The sequence below is a fragment of the Haematobia irritans genome, chromosome 5 (assembly GCF_050003625.1).
Source record: "Haematobia irritans isolate KBUSLIRL chromosome 5, ASM5000362v1, whole genome shotgun sequence".
NCBI lineage: Eukaryota > Metazoa > Arthropoda > Insecta > Diptera > Muscidae > Haematobia > Haematobia irritans.
Window position 1 is genome coordinate 86,729,523 of NC_134401.1, and position 15,527 is coordinate 86,745,049.

A 15,527-nucleotide genomic window follows, 5' to 3' on the forward strand; every position below is an offset into this window, starting at 1 on the left:
TTGTTCTGAGATTGTAAATGTAGAGATATGCTAGAACGATAAGAGATGTGTCAAATTTACATCATTAAGGGTTTTATTTATACCGATCTCCCGATTTAACTTCTTTTTTTTCAGGCTGATACAACAAGAATTTATTCTTATAAATGGCAGTACCAACTTTATAATGATATTAAGTTTGAAGTTAATTGTGGTGTGAAGATGAATTTGAAAATTATATATAACATATATAGAAATTTTACAATAATAAAAAAGTATAACATAATAATGGATAACAAAAGAAATTAGTGATTAAAACAGTTAAATGTAAATTTTGACAAAGCCAAATTATAAATAATTTTAACAAACTTAATAAATTTATAAATTTCTCTCTTGAAATGAGTGGCATTGCTTAATATTTGTAGTTCAGGGGGTAAAGAGTTCCAAAGACGAATGGTAAAAATAAAGAATTGTCGCTCTGATACTAGAGTTTTGAAGCGTGGTAAAATTAATTTCTTTCCTCGATTTGACCTAGAAAAAAGTAAGCGGATGAAGAGGTATTTCGGTACTTGCGTGTAAATAATCTTGTGAAGCATTGTCAGGCATTTGGCTTTAAGTAAGTTATCGAAGGATATATGGAATATTTGGTAAGAAAACGCCGATATACTGTCGCTACGGTTTTTATTGTAAGCATATCTGGCGATATTGTTTGAGTTTTGAGCGGTCATTGAAATCGCAATTTGCAAATACTTCACATCCGCACATTAAAGCTCGGACCAAGTATGTTTTTGCAAGTAACAGTCTGATGTGAAATGGTGTAGATTTTCTAACTGACCATAGGTTCCTTAACATGGCATGCATTTTACCAATTGAACCACAGATATGATTAGACCATGACAGTTTTGAGTTAAAAGTTATTCCCAAGTTGCTTGATGACAGCACCCGTTCAATCGCTGAGTTTCACTGCAAGCTGCATGCCCTAAAGGGAAGACAAGGGGAAAAATCGACCACCATGGTGGTCTACGGAGTTAGGTAATATGAGGAAATCGTGCAGGAAGCTCTTTAACAAAGCAAAGTCCACCAGAGCTCCTGTGGATTGGGACGCTTACAAGAAGAATTTGAGAGGATACAAGCGAGAACTGAGAAAGGCTCAGCATAACTCTTGGAATGATTACTGCAGCAGCATTGAGAATACGTGCGAGGCTTCCAGACTACGGAAGGTGCTAGCATACACGAGCTCCGCTCCAGGTTTCATTAAAACATCGAAGGGCAATTGGACAACGTCCAGTGAGGAGACGATGGAGGTACTATTGGACACACATTTTCCCGGAAATCAGACGGTTGAACCATGCACTGGCGGTGCCACAGTGGCTCAGCGGTCGTTTCCTATCGAGGAAATTGTATCAGAATCTAGAATAAAATGGGCGTTAAATAGCTTTGGATCATTCAAATCCCCCGGACCTGATGGAATTACTCCGGCGGAGTTACAAGCGGTGGCTGACAGAATTATCCCCTGGTTGTCGGCGATATATATATAGGATGTATCAACTTAGCATATATTCCACGAAAGTGGAGGGAATCAAAAGTCGTTTTCATACCTAAAGCGGGAAAAGCCTCTCACTCGAATGCGAAGGATTTCCGACCAATCAGCTTATCATCATTCCTACTTAAGACTCTGGAGAGGATGATAGATATTTATCTTAGAACTAGCGTCGATTCAAGTTTGCTCTCGAAACGACAACATGCATACTCGAAGGGCAGGTCTTCTGAGACCGCATTACATGAACTAGTCAGCTTTATTGAAAGCTCACTATATGTCAAAGAATACACAATCGTGGCATTTCTAGACATCGAAGGGGCGTTCAATAACGTCCATCCGAGCTCGATATTAAATGGACTGACAACTCTGAATGTTGATCCAGGTATACTTAGGCTGTTAGACGAACTTCTAAGGAAGAGACGCATTTCAGCCACACTAGGACAAGCAAACATACAAAGGTATGTGAACAGAGGCACTCCTCAAGGAGGAGTTCTATCACCTCTTCTTTGGAATGTTGCTATAAACGACCTTCTGGTTTCCCTAGAAAAAGAAAGGATACAAGTGGTGGCATACGCAGATGATGTGGCGCTAGCAGTCAGGGGAAAATTCCCATCAACAGTTAGAGATATTATACAGAGAGCCCTCCGGATGACTGAGAAATGGGCGAAAGATAATGGTCTTGGGGTAAATCCTGCAAAGACAGAACTAGTCATGTACTGCAAAGATCGCAAAACTCCCACGGTTAGGCCCATTTCCTTAGGGGGTATTGAAATTCCCTTTAGGGAGTGTGCAAAATACCTTCGCGTTATTTTGGACAGGAAGCTGAACTTTAAGCTTAATATTGAAGAAAGGGCGAGGAAAGCAACGGTAGCTTTATACTCGTGCAAAAAGGCAATAGGGAAAAAAGTGGGGACTAAAACCAAAAATTGTGCATTGGCTATACACGGCAGTGGTTAGACCTATAATGCTATATGGTGTTGTAGTCTGGTGGCCGGCACTTCAGAAACCGACTGGTTTAGATAAAGTTCAGCGTATGGCGTGCTTATGTATCTCAGGCGCATTTTGTAAGACAGGAATGTCATGCTGCATCTATTGCCTTTAGACATTTTGGCCAAACAGTCAGCTACAACAACGGCTGTGCGGTTGCGCGAGCTATCGCTGTGGTCGGAAAAAAGTTACGGTCACAGTTCGGTCCTCAAAATAATGCCAGATGTGCCTAAATAAGTGGATTACACTCTGGCGAAACCACTTTTCGACAAAAAGTTTGAAACTCTAATTCCCAACTGTGAGGCGTGGTGTACACGGACCCCGGGGAATAAAAGATATATAGATTTCTACACTGATGGCTCCAAATTGGATGGACAAGTGGGTTTTGGAGTATATTCTAATGATCTGGAACTTCGAATAGCGAAAAGATTGCCTAATCACTGTAGTGTTTTCAAGCTGAAATATTAGCAATAAGAGAGGTGGCGAATTGGCTGAGTAGTAATGTTCCAAAAAATATGGGCATTAATATATACTCAGACAGTCAACCTGCAATAAAATCCTTGGACTCTGTGTTCCTCAACTCGAAAACGGCCATCGACTGCCGCAAATCTCTCAATGAGATGGCTGAGCAGTACAATATTCACCTAATATGGGTGCCTGGCCATAGGAACATACCGGGGAACTGCGAAGCGGATGAGATGGCAAGGCAAGGGACTACCTTACATATTCCAGGGGAACTAGAATCTGTTGGTATGCCCCTGGCTACCTGCAAGCTCATGCTGCGTGAGAAGGCTGTTATGATGGCAAATGTTCGATAGGAGAATTGCAAGGGTTGTAACGACACCAAGCAAATATGGCCCCATTTAAACTTAAACCGCACACTAGATATGCTAGTATTCTCAAGTCGTCAGATATCACTCCTAATATCTGCTATAACGGGTCGCTGCCTGATAGGCGATTTTGCAAAAACTATTGGTGCGAAGTATAATGACTATAGCTTCAGATTACTGGCTGATCTGGAAAACGTTAACTTAAGCAGTCTGCTAATGTTTTTGGAACAATCTGGGTGGTTCAACAAAGGAAAATAATCGAGAAGGTTCAGCGGTTAAAACTAGAAGTGCCCATATGTAATAGGTACTTTTAGTTAATGTGGTATCACAATGGACTGAATAGTCTAAGCGAGCCTGAATCTTAATCGAGCTGCCACTTTAACCTAACCTAACCTAGGTGAGTCACTCGCCAGCAATATTGTTTACCTTACGATTGGAAACGGTTACATTTTGATTCATCTGACCAGATAACACGTTTCCAGTAATCTGTCGTCCAATTTTTATGCTCTCTTGCAAACACCATTCGCGCTTTTTGATTCTTTTCAGCTGAAACATACTCAATGTTGTGGAGCGCTCGTCTTGCTGTCCATTCACTAACCTGCTTATTTTTGGCAAGAGTAGTATTTTTCGGCGTTACGAACTTGTTCTGCCTCACTTCTGCCATAAGGCGAGCGTCCGCTTCGGTCAACAGCTGTTGGCGGCCTCTGGTTTGCTCTTTGGGAGTAGCATTTCGTCTTTTTTGAAAGCGAATGACAACAGACTGACTTATATTTAGTTTCTTCCGCGATGAAGACCCATTATTTGTTAAGGAAACTATATTGTCCTCCACAATTTACTTGATGTTATTGCAGTAGAGTTGGATAGTTCGCGAACGAACTGCTTCAATTGAACAGTTCACTGAAATAAGCGAGCTGAACTAGTTCACATCTATCGTTCTTTTCCGTTCACCATGTGAGTTTAGCCAACTCAGCACATTGTATCAGTTTGTTAGCTCGGTTATTTTCGATTTCCTTAATAATTGGACTATTTTCTGACTTTAGGCTCACATAAGCTTTCTTTTTTACACATAAGCTGTTCGGGATTATTTTTGAATGTGTTTTTTGGGATGAATAAATCAATGCAAAGCTAATATGTATCTTTTATGATGAACTGGAAGAAAGCAACAACAGAAGTTGAAATGAACCGGCCACTGACCGAAAGTGAACTAATGAACTAACTGACCGAACTAGTTCGTTGGTCGAAAAAGAGCTGGAAGTGAGCGATCACTACATTGAACTACAATGCCTAACACTATATTGCAGTACACTTCGAACAAAGCTTTAGCTAATACTAGCAAACACGTTTCAAAACACAAAGTTGTATTACTGATCACAAAGAAAGACAAACAATAACAAAACTAACGGTATATTTTGGTTTTATGCTGAGTAGATAAAAAGTGCAAAAATTAAGTAGATGCGATTTGTATACCCTCCACCATAGGATGGGGGTATATTAACTTTGTCATTCCGTTTGTAACACATCGAAATATTGCTCTAAGACCCCATAAAGTATATATATTCTGGGTCGTGGTGAAATTCTGAGTCGATCTGAGCATGTCCGTCCGTCCGTCTGTTGAAATCACGCTAACTTCCGAACGAAACAAGCTATCGACTTGAAACTTGGCACAAGTAGTTGTTATTGATGTAGGTCGGATGGTATTGCAAGTGGGCCATATCGGTCCACTTTTACGTATAGCCCCCATATAAACGGACCCCAAATTTGGCTTGCGATTGCTCTAAGAGAAGCAAATTTCATCCGATCCGGCTGAAATTTGGTACATGGTGTTTGTATATGGTCTCTAACAACCGTGCAAAAATTGGTCCATATCGGTCCACTTTTACGTATAGCCCCCATATAAACGGACCCCTAAATTTGGCTAGCGATTGCTCTAAAAGAAGCAAATTTCATCCGATCAGGCTGAAATTTGGTACATGGGGTTAGTATATGGTCTCTAACAACCATGCAAAAATTGGTCCATATCGGTCCACTTTTACGTATAGCCCCCATATAAACGGACCCCCAAATTTGGCTTGCAATTGCTCTAAGAGAAGCAAATTTCATCCGATCCGGCTGAAATTTGGTACATGGTGTTAGTATATGGTCTCTAACAACCATGCAAACATTGGTCCATATCGGTCCAATTTTACGTATAGCCCCCATATAAACGGACCCCTAAATTTGGCTAGCGATTGCTCTAAAAGAAGCAAATTTCATCCGATCCGGCTGAAATTTGGTACATGGGGTTAGTATATGGTCTCTAACAACCATGCAAAAATTGGTCCATATCGGTCCACTTTTACGTATAGCCCCCATATAAACGGACCCCCAAATTTGGCTTGCGATTGCTCTAAGAGAAGCAAATTTCATCCGATCCGGCTGAAATTTGGTACATGGTGTTAGTATATGGTCTCTAACAACCATGCAAAAATTGGTCCACATCGGTCCATAATTATATATAGCCCCCACATAAACCGATCCGCCGATTTGGCTTGCGGAGTCTCTAAGAGAAGCAAATTTCATCCGATCCGGCTGAAATTTGGTACATGGTGTTGGTATATGTTTTCTAATGACCATGCAAAAATTGGTCCACATCGACCCATAATTATATATAGCCCCCATATAAGCCGATCCCCAGATTTGACCTCCGGAGCCTCTTAGAGGAGCAAAATTCATCCGATCCGGTTGAAATTTGGTACGTGGTATTAGTATATGGTCTCTAACAACCATGCAAGACTTGGTCCATATCGGTCCATAATTATATATAGCCCCCATATAAATCGATCCCCAGATTTGTCCTCCGGAGCCTCATGGAGGAGCACAATTCATCCGATCCGGTTGAAATTTGGAACATGGTGTTAGAATGTGGTCTCTAACAAACACGAAAGAATTGGTCCCTATCGGTCCATAATTATATATAGAGCCCCCATATAAACCGTTCCCCAGATTTGACCTCCGGAGCCCCTTGGAAGAGCAAAATTCATCCGATTCGGTTGAAATTTGGTACGTGATGTTAGTACATGATATTTAACAACCATGCCAAAAGTGGTCCATAACAGTCCATAATCATATATAGCCCCCATATAAACCGATCCCGAGATTTAGTTTTGGCGCTTGAGCCAAGGGAAAGCATGTACTAAATATGTATGTAAAGTATGGCAACAGTTTGGGGATGAAAAATTTTAAGAAAACAGTGTTTAGTTCATCAACACCAATAGCATTTGATATGATAGAATGTAAACAATTTAGAACTTCATCATTGTCGGCACAGCGAAAAGAAAAGGATCTTTCAATTGGTTTGCTGTTTGCAGAGTGTGATATACATTTGATATGTTTTCAGAGATCCCAGTCTTTACGAATTTTTCATTCAGTTCATTAAGGGGCAGATCAATATTAATAGTATTCTGTTTATTGCCAATTCCAATGTTACGGATATGCTTCCATTTAGACTTGCTGTCCACAGCAGACTTAAATTTTTCACTATAGTACTTGTGTTTTGCGAAGTCTATAGCCGTTACTACCGCCTTTCTAGCTGCCGTAAAATTTGCATGTAATTCAGGGGTTTTTGAAGGTTTTCCATCTATTGCAGAATCTCTAAATGCAATCGGTCGCTTTATCTCAAAATTAAACCAAGGTTAATTATTTGATCTTGAAATCGTATTTACTGCTTGAGGTGATAGAAGGCGCACTGACCATACAAATTGCACGAAACTAGAAGTAACATTTCCCGATTTTACATCACATGCTCATTCCAGTAATGGGGGTAAAAATCTATTAAATTTCGATTTCAAATCATATAAAATGCGTTGTTTCATTGAAAGTTCACCGCAGTGGTGAACTTATCTCTTATCACTGAGTGCTGCCCAATTTTATCTTTAGCTCAATGACAAGGGACCTCCTCCTGAGAGGGGATAATCCACCTTTGAAAAACTTATTGGTGGTTGGTCGATACTGGAATTGAACCCATGAGCCTTTGTATTACAAGGCATGCAGGCGAACATAGGATACAAAATTTCTCTAATATGAATATTTTTAATTGAATTTTAGCTTATAAACTTTTCATTAATTAACCTTTGCTGTAAAAGTAGGTTAAAAATGTACTTCTATCTCTACATGAAAGAAAACTTTTTTCGATGTTTCCGTAAAAATTAATGTATACCTTGAGTAGTACGCTCTAACAAAAATTCTTTCCTAAATTTTCTCCAAAGGATGTTGTAAAATTCTTTTTTTCTCTTAATGCCCGAACCTGCACCAGTATCGAAAACACCATAATAACACTTGAGCCAAGGGAAAGTGTTATTGTATTAAGAAAACCACAATAGATGATGACAACAACAACAATAGTAACAACAATAACAAAAACAAAGAAAACCTATTCAATCAAACAAAAAAGGGAATTCACAATGCAATGAGAAAATCAAAGCACAAAGTTTTTCAATGACAAACGCTCCAAAGAAATTTTTATTTCACAATGACAACCCCCCCCACAGCCCTTGGGTATCCAACATATACGAGGTGTAATGGACGAAATAGTATGGTCGGCAGCAGGCATTCAAAACACCAGTAGTAGCAACAACAACCAGCAGTGGAATATGTGTGATCGTATCTGGTTTTTTTTTCTTTTTATACCACACAACTTTATTTTTACATCACGTACAACAAACATGATACAACAGAATGTGAAATATGCACTGCATTCATAGTCAAACAAAAGCAACAACAACAGCAACAGAGTATAGGAAAAACCTAATGAAAATAAAACAAAAATAAAACACATGATAAAAATCTAACAACGGAGGAGAAGTACAATACAACCAACAACACCATACTCAATGACCATCGCCAGCAACCAACGTGCATATGAAAATGAGTGAATATGACCAAACAACCAACCGACCGACTGTCTTCACTGACAGCAGCAGAAGCAGCAACAACGTATGAGGATGTTGAGGATGAAACGAAAAGGGAAAATAGCCCCATTACCCCACTCACTGATTCGCTCAATGGCATCCCAGAGAATAACAATACACAGTGACAGTGGGGAGAACTTTATGCATCACACATCAAAACATTAGAAAAACACCCAAGCACCCGTAAATCGTTCAGCCCCTTACACAGCCGCCCCCTCCCCCACAAAACCCATATGAGACCAATAATAATATGCTTAGAATGGGGAGAGGGTAGAAGAAAAATCAAAAAGCTTATGTAACAACGAACTTTACAAACACACACACACACACTCTCATCCAACCAGTGCAAACGAAGTGAAAAATAATGAAAACTAAACAACAACAGCAACAACGATGACAAACTGCTCATGAATGCACACGGCAACAAACATGCCTAAATGCATATTCCCATACTCACTCATTTGTAAGGCACATACGTGTACATGTATAACTGTATGAAGCACTACACTACACCAGACCACAGCAACAACTGGCAGCAGTCAACAACGGCAAATGGAAAAATATCGTTAAAACATTATTTTAAAATGACCTCAATTTTAGAAGAAGAAGAAGAGGAAAAAACAAGCAACAACAACAGCAACGAAATAAATGAAAATTCACTCCCAATGTTGAAATGAAATGTGGAAAAAGTCTTCGTTGCATTTCATATTAACTGCACTCCTATGCTTGTTATTGTTGTTCTTGGTGTGTGAGGGAGGTGAGTTTGGGGAGTAAGTGAACGTCACGTTATTATTTAGTTTATAGACATACGAACAAAAAAGACCGAAGAATGTCTATTTAGCGATTTTTACTGGTAAGTATTTAGCTGAAAATTGAATAGTCTTCTAATTCGAAAAAAAAATTCAAATCAACGCTTAATTTTTGTTCTGTATTAATAATTTATATTGGCATATAAAGAAATTAAAAGCTTTAATCAAATTCAATAAAATAGGTAACCAGGTAATTGGGTGAAAAAAAACTAATAAAATCAATAATAGTATTGTTTGCACCAATAATGACTGTAACCACATTGGAAAATAAGTAAATGTTTTATGCAGAAAATTAACGACTTCATGTGAAAGTTGAACCAAAATTGTTTTTTTTTCACTTGTAAAACAAAATTTCGTATAGTGAAGGAAAAAAATTGAGTTTACAATTGCAAAAATGTCTTTAGTGCCATACGAAGTTCAAGATGGGCGCATTAGTGGTAACATTTAAAAATTTTAAGAACTTCTGAACCATTTTGTGGGACATATGCATTTAGTAAATCTTTATTATTCATTTGTGTATAATTTTTAGTTCATTTAGCAAACGTACGCAAAACATTATTAAAGTCAAGTAAGCTTTTTTAAAACATAAAAATTTCATGAGTTAAAATAGAAATAAATTGGATTTAGTGCTATATAGAGTTCACTTTTTTTTGAGTCTATCCTCCACCATAGGATAGGGTGTATACAGTTTTGCTAGTATTTTTCTGGATTTTGACCCAAAATTGGGATGCTTCCGACCCCAAAAATTTCAAATTTAAATTAAAATTCCTCATAAAAATCTCCAATAAATTTTTGAACATTTTCTCTGAAAAAAATTAAGAAATAGGCTCTTCTGTAGAAAATAATTTATATAATATGTTAAATAAAAAGCTTGCGAGCTACAACAAGATCAAGATTTCGATTAGGAGTTTCGTCACCATAAAGTGAAAATTTACGTCTAAATACTCATGTAATATTATCTTCATCGTTTCTGTATATATGACATATATTGTCCAAATCAGTGATGAGGGGACAACAGTTAGACCAGAGTTCTGTCGAAATGATTTCGTTATTGTAGCAAAATGTTTAGCCAAGCTGAGTAAAATTATACATTAGCGCTTGGGACCCAAAAAAATCCTGTGTTCGTTTCTAGTCAAAATGCTCTATTTGATCCCTACACTGAAAGAAGTGTTTTCTTTTCTTCTTTTTAGACAAACTAAATTTTCCTTTGATGCTAAAAAAATTTTCTATTGAAGTAACAAACGAGAATTTCCTTTCTCTAAAATTCCGTTCCTGAGGAAAGTATTTTTTCTTTGGGTGTATATTGTTCTGTAAAAATTCCAGTAATCCTGACAGACTATACTGAACCGGAAAAATCACCACGAAAATCTCCAAACTTATTGCGATTCCCACCCAAATCCCAAAGTTCCCAACACTAAAATTTCGACCCCAACCACGAATAAATTTTCTGAATTTGGAGACAAATCCCCAATACTGGCAACACTGTCATTGTCATTCCGCTTGTAACATAGTTTAGTTAAAATTTTCTAACAGTAATTATGATGGGTTCACAGTTTTTTGAGTATACTATAGATTTTCCGGGAAAACATATTTTTAAAACTGAGTACGATGTTTTAAATCCAACAAAATAGATCACTGTATCTTATTTCTTTTAATTAAAAGAAATATGTCTTTCAGTGTAGAATTTTGCAGGCAATTCATGCTGGAGGGTATAGAGGATTGGTCCGGCCGAACTTTCGACCATACATACATTTTTATACCCACCACCATAGGATGGGGGGTATATTAACTTTGTCATTCCGTTTGTAACACATCGAAATATTGCTCTAAGACCCCATAAAGTATATATATTCTGGGTCGTGGTGAAATTCTGAGTCGATCTGAGCATGTCCGTCCGTCCGTCCGTCCGTCTGTTGAAATCACGCTAACTTCCGAACGAAACAAGCTATCGACTTGAAACTTGGCACAAGTAGTTGTTATTGATGTAGGTCGGATGGTATTGCAAATGGGCCATATCGGTCCACTTTTACGTATAGCCCCCATATAAACGGACCCCAAAATTTGGCTTGCGAGGCCTCTAAGAGAAGCAAATTTCATCCGATCCGGCTGAAATTTGGTACACGGTGTTAGTATATGGTATCTAACAACCATGCAAAAATTAGTCCACATCGGTCCATAATTATATATAGCCCCCATATAAACCGATCCCCCGATTTGGTTTGCGAGGCCCCTAAGAGAAGCAAATTTCATCCGATCCGGCTGAAATTTGGTACATGGTGTTAGTATATGGTCTCTAACAACCATGCAAAAATTGGTCCACATCGGTCCATAATTATATATAGCCCCCATATAAACCGATCCCCCGATTTGGCTTGCGAGGCCCCTAAGAGAAGCAAATTTCATCCGATCCGGCTGAAATTTGGTACATGGTGTCAGCATATGGTCTCTAACAACCATGCAAAAATTGGTCCACATCGGTCCATAATTATATATAGCCCCCATATAAACCGATGCCCCGATTTGGCTTGCGAGGCCTCTAAGAGAAGCAAATTTCATCCGATCCGGCTGAAATTTGGTATGTGATGTTAGTATATGGTCTCTAACAACCATGCAAAAATTGGTCCACATCGGTTCATAATTATATATAGCCCCCATATAAACCGATCACCAGATTTGACCTCCGGAACCTCTTGGAAGACCAAAATTCATCTGATTCAGTTGAAATTTGGTACGTGGTGTTAATATATGGCCTCAAACTCCCATGCAAAAATTGGTCGATATCGGTCCATAATTATATATAGGCCCCATATAAACAGATCCCCAGATTTGACCTCCAGAGCCCCTTGGAAGAGCAAAATTCTTCCCATTCGGTTGAAATTTGGTACGTGATGTTAGTATATGGTATCCAACAACCATGCAGGAATAAGAAGTTTTAAGATACCACAACCCAAGTAATTCGATTGTGGATGACAGTCTTTCGTCTTTCTATAGAAAATTTTGTCAAAAGTTTATTTCTATAGAAAATTTTGTCAACATTTTATGTCAAACTGAATTATATACGTATTGGATCGATCTTTTTTGATTTAATATATACCACGTATGGACTTACATACAATTTAGAAGATGGTGTTAGGAGGTTTTAAGATACCTTGCCATCGGCAAGCGTTACCGCAACTTAAGTAATTCGATTGTGGATGGCAGTGTTTGGAAGAAGTTTCTACGCAATCCATGGTGGTGGGTACATAAGATTCGGCCTGGCCGAACTTGCGGCAGTATATACTTGTTTATACTCACTTTATATGGATGAAATGGTTGGAAGCTAACCCCAATGCAAAAAATATTGACCTAATTTGAATGATTATGCAACCTAATTTATAGGACACGGTATGTTTCCAATATTAAAGACAACTTTCTATAAAATAAAGTAATTGACAATTAGTAATAAATTCGAATTCCATTTTGAATTTTTGACTTAAAATTTTCCTTCAAAATACGAGTATGCATTTTTTTTTAAATTACAGAAAAACTTATTATTTTTAATTTAACTTATTTGTATCATGTTGCAATTAGTAAAAAAATTACAAATTTTTTTTTAATTATCCTATTTTTGCTCATGACAGGTTTAATTTTTTGGGTGTTTCAATTAAAATTTGTTTACCTTGTTATAATTTGTCAACGGAAATTTCTCTGTTCGACAATACCTTTATTAATGTATCGCAAAAAGAAATTATTTTACATATGGGCACAGATGTGTGTATAGAGATACTAATATTTGAACATTGGAGTTAAATATTGAAAAATATGTAATTTTTGGTTGTTGTTATTTGTTCATCGCGGTAAAATTTTTCGCCTACCGTTTACAAACTGAGTCAATTTTGTAATTCGAAATATTTTAATGTAAATTTTTTCTGTGTACATTTGCCCATAATTAGCCTTCAATTTGATTTATGTTTTGGCGTTTTTCAAAACAGCGATATTGTAAACATTGATAAATGCAAGGCAACGCGCAAGGAGAGAAGTACATTTATGCTCAAATGTTAGTATCTATACTCACACACACACATCCATATGTATGTTGGAGCATAATAATATAAAATCATATGCAGTTATGCTAAGAAAAGAAAGTTGGGTAGTTTTAATCAAAGCTTCGCTAAGAAGAAAAGCTTAAAACATAAGACAATTCAAAATGTTTTATATACATATGATTGTGTTATGCACTTACATATCCACACATTCAAATCCACAACAATGAACCTATGCAGGAACTGGAAATACCCATAGAGAGGTAAAGTGAAAATTTTACGATGGTGGAGAAGAAAAAAAAATACAGTAGGAATGGAGAAAATGGAAAACTACACAAATTTTTATAGTGCAAGTACATAAACATTTTCTCTTGACACACATTGGTGTGCACATACATACAATGCATGTATGTATAGTGTATATATTATGCATTTGTTTTATAAAATGTGGAAAAAGTACAGCTCCAACAAATGGAAATTGACTCGTACTGTGCGAGTTGGGTGGTGGGAAGTTGGTGTTACAGAAACTATGTGTAATTATTATTAATGGTTTGGGGATCACCTATCCTCTTCACAAAGGATCGCAATATATATTTTCCTAACTTTTCAATTTAGTTAAATGCCTACACGTACATTTGAAAAACAAGTTCATGAAATATGATTTTTTTTTTTTTCAATTTTCTATTTAATCAACATAGTTTCTACTCACTTTTGTTCTACAAACTCTCTTGCATTCTACTACATTCACCTCCAAGAAGCAGAGAGACGGTAACGATGATAAACAGAAAATGGGGAAAAGCACGTTTAGCCGCACAAAACTTTCGTGACTTTCGAATGTTGCACGACGTTGCTTGAAACTGTTTACAAAAAAAGTTTTCTATAACCAAAAGAGCTTCGACTTCACATAAAAATAATACAAGCCCCCCATTAACATCATCATTATCATAGTCATTAAGAACAACATCATCATCGTCGTCATCAAAGCCATTGTGTGCTAGGCAGCCAACAACACCAATACATGAAAATCGAAACTTGTTAATGTATTCAAGTTCCGTGGAGAAGAGTATTCATGAAATTTCATTTCTAAATGTAGTTTTGAGATAAAGCAGCACCTCAATAAAACAAAAAGAAAATTGAAATTCTCTTAAAAACGAACCGGGAAATATCTCTCAGTCGATTCTCTTAGTTTATGATTTGCTTATAACTTCTAGGAAAAATCTCTCGCACACAACGGCTCTTTTATAGTTGTAAATCTTCTCTTCATTTGATTTGAAAATTTAGCAAAAAAAGAGTAAGAGCGTAGCCCCTTGGGTACTGCTGAGAATGACTACAAGTTTTGGTGTTTAACTGAAGAAAAATGCATTTTTCCATTGTGTTTGCTTCTTCTCTCTCACTCTTGCTCACCCCCACCCCACACAAATTAGGGTAAGTTGTAATCATTGCCATCATACAACAGATACGTTTAGTTCATTTGGCCTCGTATTATGTACACTGGCCGATTTTCGTTTGCTGCACTTTAGGGTGTTGTGCATGTGTGTTAGTACGCGTGCAATGCATTTTATGCAAAAAAAAACAACAAAAAACCTGAACACAAACACACAACACAATCGCTCAGCTGTAGTACTGACTGTTTTTACTACACCATCTGTGAGCGAGCGAGTGAGTGAGTGCATTTTTAGTAGGAGAATTACTAAATTTACCGTTTCGTTGTTCTTATTTTCTTATGGTCAATATTTTTTGCGAGCTGTGTAGTTTTTGTTCGTTTTGCCGCTTACCCGCATTTGCAAAAGGCTTCTTCAAATATTGTTGTCGTTTTTTGTTGTTGCCTTTGTGCTCGTTTCAACATCTCAAGGTTTTCGAAGCATACATAGTGTGTGCATGTTTTTGCACCGCTAGGAGTGTTTGACTCGAAAGTATTTAGTTGTTGTTGTTGTTGGTCTTTCAATCAATATCACTTGGTTTCGAGTGAGTGAATTGCGTGAGATGTACGAGTATGAATTTGGGTATTGTTTTTGTTTACTGGTATGCAAGGATAAGTTGATGTTTTGATGTTAACAAAGCAAGGGTTGTATTTGCAAGTGGTGTAATAGGGTGATTCGAGCTCATTGCAAATTGAGATTGCATCTAATATTATACGTACGTGTTTATTTTATTTTTATAAGTAAAATGATGCATAAAATGTTCAAAAATAACAATAATTATTAGTCCTCTCAATTATCATATTGACTTTTTTATTTATTTATGTATTTTATCTTTCAAGTACGGATACACCCGCATCACAATGTGGAAAAGCTTATCAATACCCGTACTCATTAGGTGGGGGACGTGCAGACGTACAGCTTTATTGAACTGGTACGTGCACTTTCTCGAGGTGTGCCTCCCGAAAAACCAGACACTCCAATAACTCTCAGATTAGG

The 15,527-nt window shown here is 37.3% G+C and overlaps 1 protein-coding gene across 1 annotated transcript in view; it reads right to left on the reverse strand.

The window, feature by feature from the left end:
• Positions 1-13,896, reverse strand: part of lola (longitudinals lacking) — a 437,759-nt gene extending 423,863 nt beyond the window's left edge. Inside the window, exon 1 of the mRNA XM_075313522.1 lies at positions 13,820-13,896. The gene's annotated coding sequence lies outside the window, so the exon portion shown is untranslated. The remainder of the gene's footprint in view (positions 1-13,819) is intronic.
• Between the last annotated feature and the right edge of the window lie 1,631 nt (positions 13,897-15,527).